The following is a 14,168-nucleotide window of genomic DNA, read 5'->3' on the forward strand; positions in this document are numbered from 1 at the left end:
CTTAAAATAAACATTGCTGTGGTTTCTCTTAGCATCAAATCAGGAGGACTGTCAGGTGTTAATGCTTGACATGGAAGCCCCATCTGCAAGGCTACTTCTCCTTCCAGCTATTCTTCATCTCAGGGTATTCTTCCTGGGGTTTTTCGTATTTTTGTGCCACTGCTGTTCTTCCACAGCGTCTTTCACCCCAAAGCATTACATTGCAGCCAAAGAAGCAGACACCAACCAAACCCTCAATTCAATAGTTCCTGTGTTGCAGGGCAGAGGTTAAAAAAAGCAAACGCTCCTTGTATCCAATCCTTCTTAACTGGCTGTATGAGACTTCCTGAGTTGTGCAGAAAAAACAGATCTGGGGTTATCTCTGTCACCAGAGTTATCACAGTTTTATTACAATGTTTTTTCCCCCCATTCCTGGAAACAGGAGCATGAAAGGTCTCACACACTATCAAGTCTAGCTCCCCATCTCCAGCAGCCTGCAGCAGAGGGTGTGACAGCATACCTCTGCCATCATCAGTTCTTGAGGAACTTCCCCTTGGGAGAGGCACCTGAGCAAATGCAGTTCCCTTATTTGATGACCTCATCACAGCAACAAAGCTTTAACTCTTCTTCGCATCATGATAGCTTTTCACTGTATGAGGGGAAAAAAAAAAAATAATAAAATCTTATCTGAACTGAAGCAAATGCCAATTCCAGACTGCTGTTTTTCTTAAAATACCCTCATACACACCTCTTAAGCAGGCAAAGATGTTTCACAAACATAGACAGGCCTGCTTCTGAACCCATTATATCAACGTTAAAGAGAATTTTTTCCAGCAGAGGCAAAACCAGTGTAAAACAAGCACAAGCGGGATAAGAATCACACCCTTCATTTTAGTCTCTGTGTAGCTCTTTCCTCCCCCCGCCTTACACAAGCCTCAACATTCAAAGTTCAAGGCAAATGCTTACAATATTTCTATGTTATCCTCAGTAACGTGACAAGAGTAATTACAGGTCCAGGGAAGCTAAGTAACACTGCTAAAACAGTGGGTGGTCTAATGGCTTGAATAGCTCTTGTGCACCAACGTTGTAGTGGGAGTCCCCCAGACCTCCACGTTGTACCCTAGGTAATTCAACCGCACTCTGCAACACTGGCCTTTTTGTCAGGGACATCCTGGCACCAGCACTACTTAGCTGACTAGAGATATACCCAAGTTCTTTCAGATGGCCTACAAAGTTAACTCGTCCTTACAAAGTTTGTCCTTGGTACCCACCAGATCTCCTTCATTCTCCATTTCAGCCAAAAGCTTTAAGTGGAAGCACACTGAACATTTTGCAAGGAAAATCTGCTCAGAGACAGCTATTCCAGGTGCACAGGCTTTTGCTGAGTACAGCATTATTTGGGGTATTCTCTGAAAAAAAAAAATCTACTTTTACAGTAAAAGAGCCATTTGCCATGTGCAATGCGCTGAAATACTTTGCCACAGCAAAGTCTGGTCTAAACATGTTGTTGGCCAATAAAAGGGGGGAAACACGCTGCCAGTAAACATTTGCGTGGTATGTCTTTGAAGGCTTCAAGGCAGACTAAATGGAATAATTGTGAAGATGTATTATTTATAATACAACAAATCTTCCCCACAAGATATAGGTCTCCATTAATCTAGTACCCAACTGCTTTTAAGTGCATTTTTTAATGTGTTTACCCTGCTAAGGGAGTTATGTTTTATTATCTCCATTTTGCATTTGGGGAATTGAGGTACTGGGAGATTAATAGATTTGCTCGAGGTTACATAGCAAATCTCCAAAGCACAAACTCAGACCAAGTGTCCCAGATTGTTCTTCTCCACTGGATGTATCCATTGATATGCCAGGACACATTAAAACATCAGACATCTGTGACATGATTTTTTTTCTGTATAAAAAAAAAAGACCGATCTCATGCAAGCAAGCAACATTGGATTGGAGTCAACAGAAGTTCATCTATTTACACGAAAGCTCAAGCAAGGTCTGGAGCTGTTGGAATATCCTTATTTTTCTAGCTATCCAATGTATTCAACCCAAATTCACAAATACCTTTTCACTGATGAAACCTGCTGCATCTAGCAAACCACCTGTTCACTGATACAGTCTTATATTTCACATACTATCATTTGAAGTCAGATACTGCTTCATGTGTCCCTCAAGCTTAGTGGGTCTGCAGAGGGGTTCAGCTTTTAAAAGTCTGCCCACATACTGAAGCTGCTGAATGTAGATTTGGGACCCTTTCTACAGGACAATGATATCCTGGATTGGTTGGTCTGGGTTACATCTTGACTTACGTGAAAATGTAGTGGGAAATAACATTTGAATCTTTCACAGTACACTCCACCAGTGAGCCTTTTGGGTGAATGGTTTTATGGGATTCAGTAGAAAACCTCTCTCTCTATGTTCCCCTCACCAGCTCTGCACTAAGTCAACCTCCCTGGAGATGAAACCTGTACTGCTTTCCAGCCCACAGTGGAGTTTGAGCCACTCTCCGTGTCAGCTTAGTCCCCTCACTCAATCATCCCTGGGAGAAAAAAAAAAAAAAAAAAAAAAAAACACCAAACTCCACAACCAGTGCAACTAGAATGTTGTAGCTTTCAAGAGGATGATGTTTCCATAAATTTCCAAGCTCCAGTTTAAACCTAAGTACAAGTGGAATTTGAATGAATAATAGGGCTGATGGCAATGGGAGCGTGGTATTCTCTGCCACATGTGCCCTTGTCAGCACATAAACAGAGATGCCATAAAACCTCCCTGTACCATCACAAAAATAATAAAGAAGGAAAGGGCTTTGCCTAAAGCATCTTGCCTGAGGCAGGCAGCCATGAGAGCTTAGGTTATTCACATTCAAGGCTGAAAACTCCCTTTGATACAGCAAAGTAAGTTTCACCAAAGGAGTTCTATGGAGAACACAAGACTGGTGACCTGTTCCTCATCAGCATGGACTGTGGGCCCACTTTAGCTCACAAAAAAATTCAGTGGTAGAGCTCAGTAATCTTGCTCCACAAGTCATCACATTTAAGTCAGCCTCATGACTAGAACAAGCAAAACTTAGTCCTTGCCGCAAAGCTGCCACCAAAGAGCCCACGAGCAAGTTTCATTTAGCAAGCAAGCAGTACTTTCTCACAGCAGAGGCAGATTTTATTTTTCATTTAATATCACGGACACACACAGGTAAACAGCAGCAATGCACCTCCAGGCTGCTCTGTGCCTCAGCTCACTTTGAATAAAGCTACTCCAGGGAGAGGAGGTGGTTTTGAGGCAAAATACAAAACTGAGAAACTCAGATTTCCTTATCCTTCTTAAGAAAGGTAAGCCTGATGTGCAGAACATGATACTCTGCCTCCAGCAGAGTGTTTGGGCTGCTCAAGACACATTCAACATCCCCCCGCTTAAAGATTATTCAGTATCAAATGTTCGCCAGTGTTTTGAACAGCTAAACAATGAATTTTCCCACTGCCTCTCCTGCTAATGACGAGTGAATAAAGAATCCCCTAGGGAATTTCCCTTCATCTGCTCACGAGTGCCACTTCGCTAGTCACATTTATCTGACAAATCTTACAGATGGCTTGGCACGAGCTTGCAACAAGCACACCATCTTTGGAGCTGGGATTGGCCGCCCGAGCCACGCGACGCTTTCTGTGGCAAATTGGGCAAGCCCACAGCAGAGCCCCATACCAGCAACCGCTACTGGAGAAATACCCTTAGCAAATATACAACTTCATCCAGTGCTGTTTCAGCAGAAGACATCGATGAAGGTGATGGCATTTCTGACACTGCAGCCGCCCCATGAGGAACAGAGTCTCTTGGCACAGAAGTTGTGCTCTGACCCAGACAGAAAGATATCCTGGAAAATGAGTCCCATTGAGTCATTTTCCTGCTGTTATTGTGCTGAATGCCTTTCTGTTAAACATGAATTTTCCCTGTTAAAATAACGGGGAAGAGAATATAAAGACGCATCTGCAGACCACATTTTCAGAGGGGTTTTTGTTTGTTTTCCAACACTGTCTGTGAAATGTTGGTTCAGTGGTTCAGTCTTTTGAGATCTTTCCAGATGTGTACCCTCCTCATGCTATGTACCCAATTCTAATTCCAGTTTGAAAGCCATTTGACTCAGGAAAATGAATAGCAGGATTTTAAACCAGATACAAATAGTAAAACTAGGGCTTTGTACAATCCCATAGGTACTACAGATGGGACTGGCCAAACACAGACCCTTCTAATCCATCAAGAAAATGCCCGTAAGACCTATTCAGAGTCAGACTTAAACCCATAAAATCCAGGAAATTCAGAGATAAGCCTGGATATCTGGACTGATATTCTGTCCTCAGTTCACCTTACTGGGTAAATGTTAATGAATGCGTTTGTTTATTCCCTACAGTTCTATGCAAGGAATATCAACAATCTGATATTATGGGAGGAGGTGAAATTTTTTATCCTGTATGTGTGTGTGTAGGAGTTGCTCAATATAATTTATTCTCTTTCACAATAAGACTTTACAGCTCCTCAATCCTTTCAGAGCCATGCAGAGTCTGTCTTGTAAAGCTTCAGAGAAGAGGCCTCGAAGGAAAATCGGTTATTACAGGAAACAGGGCTGATTTTCAGTACTCCACGGTCTTTCCTTTCCATTCATACTAAGCTGGTATTCCACCACCAAACATCAACCAGATGCATTTCACAGAGGAGCTGAACCCAGACCTTCACAGGCAACACGAGACCAAGTTTGCCTGTTGAGACCAGAGAAGAACTGGGGCACATAACACCTCTGGAGCAAGGACCTGCATGTGCCTGCTGCAACAACCTGCGTAGCACAGTTGCCACATCGAGTACAAGCAGAAGAATGGCCATACCGGTCCATCTAGCCTAGCATCAAGTCTCCTGTAGTGGTCAGACAGCCAGAAAACAGTAGAAGCAAGGCAACCACTTATGCTATTTCCCTCAGATTTCTGCTACCCTCCAGCTATTTTCAGATCAAGGTATTTCCTAAGCCAGATGTGGTTTCTAGCTGCTTAGTAATCCTCCATGCATTTCTTTACACAAACTTGTCCAGTCATCCTTTGAACTCTAATAAGCTTTTAGTCTCCACAGCCACCTTTGGCAGTGAATTCCTTGTGTCCACTACCAGCTACATGGAGAACATCTCCTTGTGTTTGCTTTGAGCCTGGCTTCTTCTAGTTCATTTAATGACCTTAATTGATGTACTGCCACAGAACAAACAATCCCTGCCCACCTGACTGCTGCTGCTACCTTGCAGAATTCACTCCTACCCCCACCAACATCTCCTCCTCTTCAGGCTGAGGAGTTTCAGCCTAATCGATTGTTTCTCACATGGAAGCCATTCAGCTCAGCATTTCTCTCTCAACTATTCCAAGTTCTTCTATGTTTGAGATGAGCACTTCAGAACTGCTTGTGTTATTCAAGCTAGTAGCAAGTGTGCCTGAAATATAAACCATCTCTTTTTTCCTTTCATTCTGAGTTCCCAGTACAATCCTCTCACTTTGCACTCAGGAGACACTATCTTTCCCATGTTAGAGGCAGTATGAAGTAGATAAAAGGTTTGTCCTTAGTTTTATAGGAAATCTGTGAAGCAGCAGAGAAGTGCCTGTGATAGGAAATCCGTGAAGTGCAGAGAATAGACCAAAACCTCCAGGGCCTGTTCCAACACTGGGGCGTCTAGTAGTACTTGCCAATGTTGAGCCTTAGGGGTGGTGACTTGGCCAAATTCCAGTTTGGACAAAGCTGACTTACAATTTTTTAAACTGTATGAAGCAGTCTTAAATTCAGTTATAAAATTACACGCAGTGCTACTCTTTCACCCCACCAATGACAGACACCATGACCAATACATAATTCAAGTCCTGCTACCTTCAGGAACACGTGTCTGAGCTTCTAGGTGTTCTCTGAGCAACACAAGTCCCAAAGTCCTGACACTCTCAGTCCAGAAACCACAAATGTAAAATCAGCTTCCAGCAGAAACATTAAACAAAACCCATGTCCACAGCCATCTTTACCCACCTAAAGAGCATCATACATCTTCACCAACATCAGCTGCTCTTCCCTCCTTGTCCCCAAAATACACAGCACAAATAAGTTTAGCCTGAGCAAAGATTTCTGCAGCATGAGAAGGCAGATGTGGCAGAGACTCTGTGAAGTCTGCTAAAGGTTTTGCTGTTGCCAGATAATTTGATGTAAAAAGATATGCAGATACTACTGTGATGGGCAACCCTACAAGCCCGTAGGATAGATAAAACTTCAATTTATGACAAAATTCATCCCTGGTAAAAATGGCACTATTCCATCAAAATCAATAAGGTTGCACCTGTGAATGCCAGCTGTGAATTGAGTCCATGGTTCTCAAATGATGTAAAGTGCTTCAGGAGGAAAGATGCTATATTTAGGTGCCATATTATTGCTATGTAGACATTTTCATAACCCCTAATTATGGGGCTTTTTTTGCAAGCTCTGTAGTATTAACTGGATTGGATAAATATATAATTAGAGAGTGTTTCAACATGCACACTCTTGATGCTAGAAGCTTTATCAGCTCTTTCTTTCCTTCATGATCTGTTTTGCTTTTCTTTTAAAGCTGTTTCTATCAATTATGGCAAGATTTACTTAAAGCCCCAATAAAGGGTCACTGCAGACATCCCAGCAGAATAGAAGAGAGCTACATTTATGTTCCAGGAGGACACCTCTGGATTGTCATTGTATAACAACTTTTCCAGAAGCTGATCAGACAGGAGAGGAAAAAAATAAAAAAACAAAACAAAAAACAAACAAACAACAACACAAAATAACCAAAACAAAACAAAACAAAACTAGAACAACAGCAACAAAGAACTTTTCAGATGTTCCTTGACCCCAAATTGTTTATAGGCTAAGGGTTCCTACTACAACAGCTTTGACAGAAGATTTGCTCCTCAAATATTTGCTGGATCCTGCTCTTCCCTTCTGCCAGTGGACAGAAAGGGAGACCCAAGGAGGTTCTTCATTTTCTGCAGAGTGCCAGGGATGCACAAATAGCTTCAAAGATGTCTAGATAAGAGGTAGATACACCCCTGCCTAAAAGATCAACTACCCTAACAAATTACTAAATTGGTTAACAGGAAAAAGGCGAGTTATATTTTTTTCAGCATCCTGCTTTGTTAAATCAAAAGATACCATTAACATTTATACCCAACTAGTCCTGTAGGAGTGAAAAAAAAAAAAAAAAGTAGCACCAGCATTTTCCTTTCTAGGTGTTGATGAAGCCTGTATTACTGCTTACTGCTGACCAAGAAAAGCTTTAAACAAATTCTCACTTTTCTAATCAGGCATGCCTAATAAATTATTTGTCAGATCCTTTCACATGTGTTCATGAACTTTTTCTTCTTACACCAACTTACATCCAGTGAGAATATGAAAATCTAAATTACAAGTATAAACATTTCAAAACAGAAGTTAATAATAGAAAGAATTAAGAACATTGGTAGAATGACACGATACAGATGCTGTATTATTAAACAAATGGCTCACAATGGTATTATGACATGAGTCATAATGCCTGATGCTGTGAACATATTGCAGAAAAGAACAATAGCTGCTATCACCAGCTACGGAGACACACAGAACACAATACCGGGAGCCTGGCTGCTGACTGATCTAAAGCAAGGGTTTTGTCTGCAAGCCAACAGGATAAATTCACACCTGGTACAAATGAGTGCAACTGAACGGAAGCTCATGGACTTGCAGCATCTTCAGCCAGGCTCCAATATTGCACCAAAAGTACTACGGGCTTTGCTCTGTGCAGTCTTGCAGCCTGTTTATGACGGTAATTGACCAGGGAATTCTGATTTGGTAGGATTTTGAATCTGCTTTCCACAGGTGTGAATAACTAAATCTGGCCCTGTATTAACACCAACAGATTTTTAAGCCCAGCAAGTCACAGAGCACATCTGAATTGTTATAACATTTAACATTATCATAAGAAAGTCTGTTGGAGACATAAAACCAATGGCCATCAGCACATAGACTGGTTAGCTATTCCTTCTGTTGTTATATCTGGTAACTGTGGGTTGCAACTGGTGACACTGAAGGAAAAGATTACTGTAAGAGCTGGCACATTCACAAGCTCAACAGACAAAGCATAGAATCAAATCCTGGGGTGCACTTACAGCATGTGCTTCCCATAATTAAAAATCTATTTGTGGCACATAGAGTAGAAAAAGCTTTCATTTGGGGTAAAACTTAAACATAGCTTTACTTTTCCTGCTTGATGCAGTAACTCAATTCAAGGGGTTATGGTCTGGAAGCAATGCTCTCCAAGAATCACAAGTCTACACTTGTCAAGGGGGAGTGGGGAATAAGAGAAAATGAGAACAAAGTAAGGGGAATCCACCCATAAAATGAAATATAGGGACTTGATTCATTGTCACACACTGTTAACATACTGACTTGACCACCATGATGTGCAGCTAATATAAACAGAGCTGGCTTAAATCTTAAATCTCTGTGCCTTTTACATAGTTAATAAGCAAATAAGCACTTGGCACAGAGTCTTAGGTGGGCTTCACTCCGCCCAAGTTCCACCCAGCAGCTCCCAGTATAGGAAGCACGGCCCAACATAGAGAGCATGACCAGGGCGCTTTGCTATTCTGGCTCCTTACCAGCTTTTACAGCAGCACTGAGGACCCCTGGCAGCTACCCTAAAGGCAGTCTCAAGGTTGTTCCAAACTGTGCTAAAGACCAAACCAGATTCTGAACAATTTCAAAATAAGGGTTGAGCAAAAGTGGTTTGTTGCACTCTCTTGGATGTGGAGCTGGCTGGAGCACAGCCACATCTGAGGAGAGGCTGCCTTCTCTTCAGCCATCACAAGGGCACCTACATACCATCTACTTAATGCAAAACAACACACTTAGGATGAGGTACACAAAATCAAGGAACCTACTCAAAACAGCAGGTAGCTACACTGCATTACCTCCAATCTATCATCAGGATCTCCCAAAATACACTTTGTTACAGAGTTATTAACATGGCAAAAGTTGATTTGCTTAGAGAAAGACTTGTGCTTCTTGTCTCTGTGTGTTTACACATAAAATACGTGTTCACCCATACAAACATGCCACCCTGATCAAGCCAAACATACACAATGCATAGAAGACATAAATAAATACTTATGAGTCACCGATAACCACCTCATAAATTACATGGTCTTACAAAGTATCACTGCTAAAGATAATTCATACAATTGGATACAAAATACACATATACGACTCTCATTAAGACAGATAAGAGCTGTTTGTTTCCTTTCACAAGAGCCCAAGGCCTTAATTTACAAGGTCCTGAATTATTTTTTTTTTAAGCTTAGAATCCCACAGCTGTGGGTCAGCTCCAAAACCTGACCCAAAAACAAGCCATAAGAGACCAAACCTGATTACAGAGAACATAGTGAGTAGAAGATGGAACAGGGGGGTCCAAGGGTCCAGGAGCCTAATCTTCTCCAGCTCACAGGAGCCAAATAGCACTGATAACCCTCTTTCCTCAAACAGATGATGCTTCAGCATCTACCTCTCCTACCTTGCTCCTGCTGTGCTGCCCAGGACCAGCTCCCCCATCACCCATGCGAGGAGCAGGAAAGCACAGCCACTACAGCTCTTCCACAGCTTGTGATAAACTCTTCTGTGGGAACAGGCACAAGCTGCTCCATCCAACAAACTGAAGAGGGACGAGATCATCCCTGCAGCCTCCGCTTGGGCAAAACCTAAATGCCACTTTGGTACCACTTGACTGACACAGCCCAAACACGGCGTGTTTGTTTTGCTGACACATAGGTTTAAGTTTGCTCCCCAGCCACATCTTCTTTCCCCTTGGATACAATAGTCATCTTCATAGCACTTATTATAACATATTGCAGCAATAATGTGCAATTATCCTCAAAAACAAAGCAAAAGCTCAAGATAAAAATAACAGGCACTGAACACACTTACCAGCTGGAGGAAGGCAGCGAGGCAGCACTAGCTGCAGCCCTAAAATGGCTGTGCTGTAGTAGGCTGCAGCTGCCTCTCCCGGCTCGATTTCAAAGGCCAGTCAGCAGGAAGACACACTGGGATGTGCACCGTCTCCAAAAGCCCAAAGTGAGAAGGAGCAGGCAACAGCCTGGCTCTGCAGAGCTGTCATTAGGTAGAGATGTACCTCACCTGGGGTCTGTGCACTTTGCAGCTGGATTCAATGATTGCATTTGGGCCAGGCAGGAGCTTGAAGTGCTCAGCACCTGGGAGGGCTGATCTTTTCGTTGGGAGAGGTCCATCAGGTGGTCAGCAGCCCCAGCTCTCCTCCTGGGTCTTCCTTGATGTTGTTGTCCGACCTAGGGAAAGCAATACACCTCTTGGATTTTCTTCTCGCCCCTTTTTCTGTTTTGCTGGCTATGCTAACTTTGACTTTGCCCGCAGCAGACTCCTATGCTGTCCCCTCTGTTTCCAAGCTTTCACAACAGTGTACCCTGAAAGCAAATTATTGTGGGGGGGAGAAAAACAGTTTCAAGGACCAAAAAGGGAGAGCCTATGAATTTAATGAAAGTATTGTCTTAAAATTCTCAGCGGCAGATCACAAAGATGGTAAATCTGATCAAGTATAAGGAAGCTGTATGTGTATCTCAGGTCTCTGATGGCTTCAGAGATTTCTCAGGTTATACGGCATGTGTGTAAAAACATGACATCTCTGCTTTGTACAAAGAAGACTGGTTAGAGCTGCACACATTCAAGGAGGGCCTCTGTTGAATAGAATTGGCCAGATCAGATTAAAAACCCAATATCTGTGATGAAGGCTGCAATCTGCCTGCTCAGAGAGGTTCCACTGATGTGAACCAGAAGTTCCTTGCATGTGGTCAGGCCCTAAATTTGATACTGGAATTTAAAAACAAATTAAGATTCCCATGTAATATTGACTTTTTTTTTTTTTTTTCCAGAGTAAAAGATTTTACAGCATGGAATGCTATATGCAGTGGTTACATGAGTCCAAGTAATTGTACCAATTATATAATTTGATATAATTGCTCTAATTACATAAACACATAATAATGAAATATAAGTTATTCCAAGAGCTAAACTGGAAGAACATTAAAGAACCTAAATCTGCTCCCACTTATTCTAGTACAAATCAGAAACAATTCCCCTGGAATCAATGAAGTTACGTAAATAAAATTGGCCCATGCCATTACAAGCAGCCAGGTAAATCCAGATTTTGGTTCAAGGGTACTGACTGGGCAAACAAATTAAAGCTACTGGGGTATTTTATACCAATGGAGATTGCTAATTCCTGGACAAATTCCAGTGTACACAAGAAAAATCTCCCTGTGTTCATGACCAGTTTAGGTGTCTTCTCCTCTTGTTCTGATCTGTCATGCAGCACCTGTGAGTTTTGCTAGATCTTTTAGCTGCTGATTCCAAAGAAAAAAAAAAAAAAACAAAAAACAAAAACAAAACAAAACAACAAAGGTTTTGGTTGATTTTTTTTTTTTTAGAAATACTGAGAATGAGCTGAGCCCAATCACTATGACAAGAAAACTGGATTCAGGTGTGTCTTTATTTATATTGGTGTTAGCCTGAATAACATCTGCAGACTTTAGGGGAGCTACTGCAGGCTGACATCAGTATTAACAGAAACAGGCTCTCCTCTATACAAGACAAGAATTTGTATTTCTGGTCCATGTTGCAAAATGTTCTTCAACCCTTCACAGCAGAAACCACTCCAAACAAAAATTATTCTTAAGAAGGATTCATTCAGTGAGGGGTTTCCCTCTTCTCCCATGGCAGGGGGAGTACAGCAATTAATTTCAGCTGCTGACTTCATCTCTCACAAGTAACAAAGCAAAGAAGGTGAGAGCTGGCAATTTTGGAGCAGGTGTCTATTATGTGTGGAAATACATGATGTATGCAGAGTTAATCCACCAAGTGCTCTGTTGCACCACATCGTGACAGTCACCCCGTTCACACCGTCCTCATTAACACCAGTGGGAAGTCGAGGCGCCAGGGCCGGGGTTTTGCCTGTGTTAGAATATGTTAAAGGACAAAGATTTTCCAGCTGCAGAGACTGATTCTGCCACATGACAGAAGACAATAATTTAGCATTTACAGGACCAAATTCAAAGCCTATCAGAGACAAGAGAGAGACACACCTACTCACCTCGGGGTGGGTATGGACCTGACCCACCTGTTTTTTTAGGTACAGTACCCAACCTGGCATAAGGCAACGAAACTGTATGCTCAGTTTTCTAAGGATGGGATTGACAGATGGGAAAATAAAAACAAAAATTTTCGAAAAGCAGCCATCAAGCTTGAGCATCTAATTTTTCATTTTGACTGATTTCAACAATGCAGGAGGTGGAAGATGCAAAAAATAATATTCCTGCAGCCTCCTGAAAAAAGCTGGGAAGAGAAGTAGCTGTGTCACATCTCTGAAAAATCAAGCCCAAACTGTCTCAGATTGGTCCCACAAAATTAAAGACCTTTTTAAATTTTGTTTAATCTTAGCCTTAGAAATCTGTGTGACAGGTTGCTGTCAGCACCAGGACTTTGGAATACCTCACTATCTGCAGCATGCCCAGAGCAGTAAGTGACTCCACACTGCAGAAAACTCAAAGCATGTCCTGTTCAGATCAGTTTCCAGAAACTTTCTCACACAAAATAAAAGGACCTGTGAACCTGGACTATGATCCAGCTCATCCCCCTCCCGGATGATGCCCCTCACACCGTACTGATGCATGCTCTTTGCATTTCTGTTTCTGCCCCGTGAACGTCGGGGCCATAGCTGCAAATGGGGGAGCAGGGAAGGCAGGGGAAGAAAGCTGTGAAAGCTTTTTGCCAAGAAATGGGGTGTCCTTTGCTGGCCTCTGTGAAAGAGTTCGGGATCCCAGGCTCACCTGTGGGTTTGCAGTGGGATGCAGAGCACAGCCCGTTCCTGCCCCCTCACTCCTGGCCAGCCCAAGCTCACGGCATCCTGGCTGCCAGCAGCTCCCTGGGGCTGCAGGTCCAAATCCCACACTGAGACACCCTGCTCTCCCTCTGGGAGAGCACAGGAGTCCCAGTGTCCGATGCAAGGCTTGGCTTTGACCCCAGAAACCAAACACTTTCAATTAAGAACGAAACCTAACCAGACCCAGCCTCCAGGGCCTTGCATTTCAATGGGCAATATTTCTTAATATATCCCATTTACAAAAGTGCAGCCCAGTCTACTTCATAATGACAGTGTCACATTAGGTCAAAAGTGCTTTCAGACCGAAGGGACATGTATTTTCCACTGATTTCAAGGGGAGTTTATTGAACTTATTGGTAGCATGGTTGACCCGGGGAACAAAGATGGGGAGAAGGCTGCTAAGAGGTGGAGCAGGAACAGCGAGTGGTGGCTTTGACAATAAACGTGCAGTTTGAGGTGGTGAGAAAGCTATGAAGTATTCAAAAAATTTGGTCTGGGGGACAAAGTTCTGTGCAGCAGGTTGTTGACACAGCCACAGCAAATTGCTCCTAGAGGTCTCCCGAAACAAAGCCGTTTAACCCCCGTGTCTGGCTTTGGGGAGGGACGGGCAGAGCTATGCTTGAATGTGAATTGTAACTAGAACCCATCATTAGTTGCATGAACTTGCTTCTTCAACACTTTCCAGGTCTCAGGGTCAGATTTAACATTTGCTAAGTCAACAGAGGTCCTTCTGTCAGCTTCAGCTGGCATTTGTGCAGGTCTCCAGGAGGAAGAATTTATCTGTGAAGATCAATGAAATCAATATCTGGATATATGCGCAGCTGACGGGAATTTCTATGAGTATTTCTCGACATTTTGGGGTTTTGTTAGTAAAGGGGATGCATTTTACTCAAAAAAACCCTCTCCTTGGTGCCAGCTAATTTAAAAAAAAAAAAAAAAAAAAAAAAAGTTTCTCAAACTTAGTATTGACCTCTTTTTCCTGGAAGTGCTTTCCACATTATTTTTTTACTTCTTGTAACTGATCAGGGAGTGACCTAGACGAGGAGTTACATTCTTACACAGCAGGTGAACCAGGAACTTGCTGTAAACGAGCTGCAGGTATGCGGAACAGCGCCGCTCCTGCGCCCAGAGACCCTGCACTGATGCAGACAGAAAGAAGCAGATGCTTACATGTATAGACAGCAATAAAACTAGAGTGTAACATTTTTAGGATCGCAGC

Source organism: Tyto alba, unplaced genomic scaffold (genome assembly GCF_018691265.1).
Source record: "Tyto alba isolate M040663 unplaced genomic scaffold, T.alba_DEE_v4.0 Super-Scaffold_7, whole genome shotgun sequence".
NCBI classification, from domain to species: domain Eukaryota; kingdom Metazoa; phylum Chordata; class Aves; order Strigiformes; family Tytonidae; genus Tyto; species Tyto alba.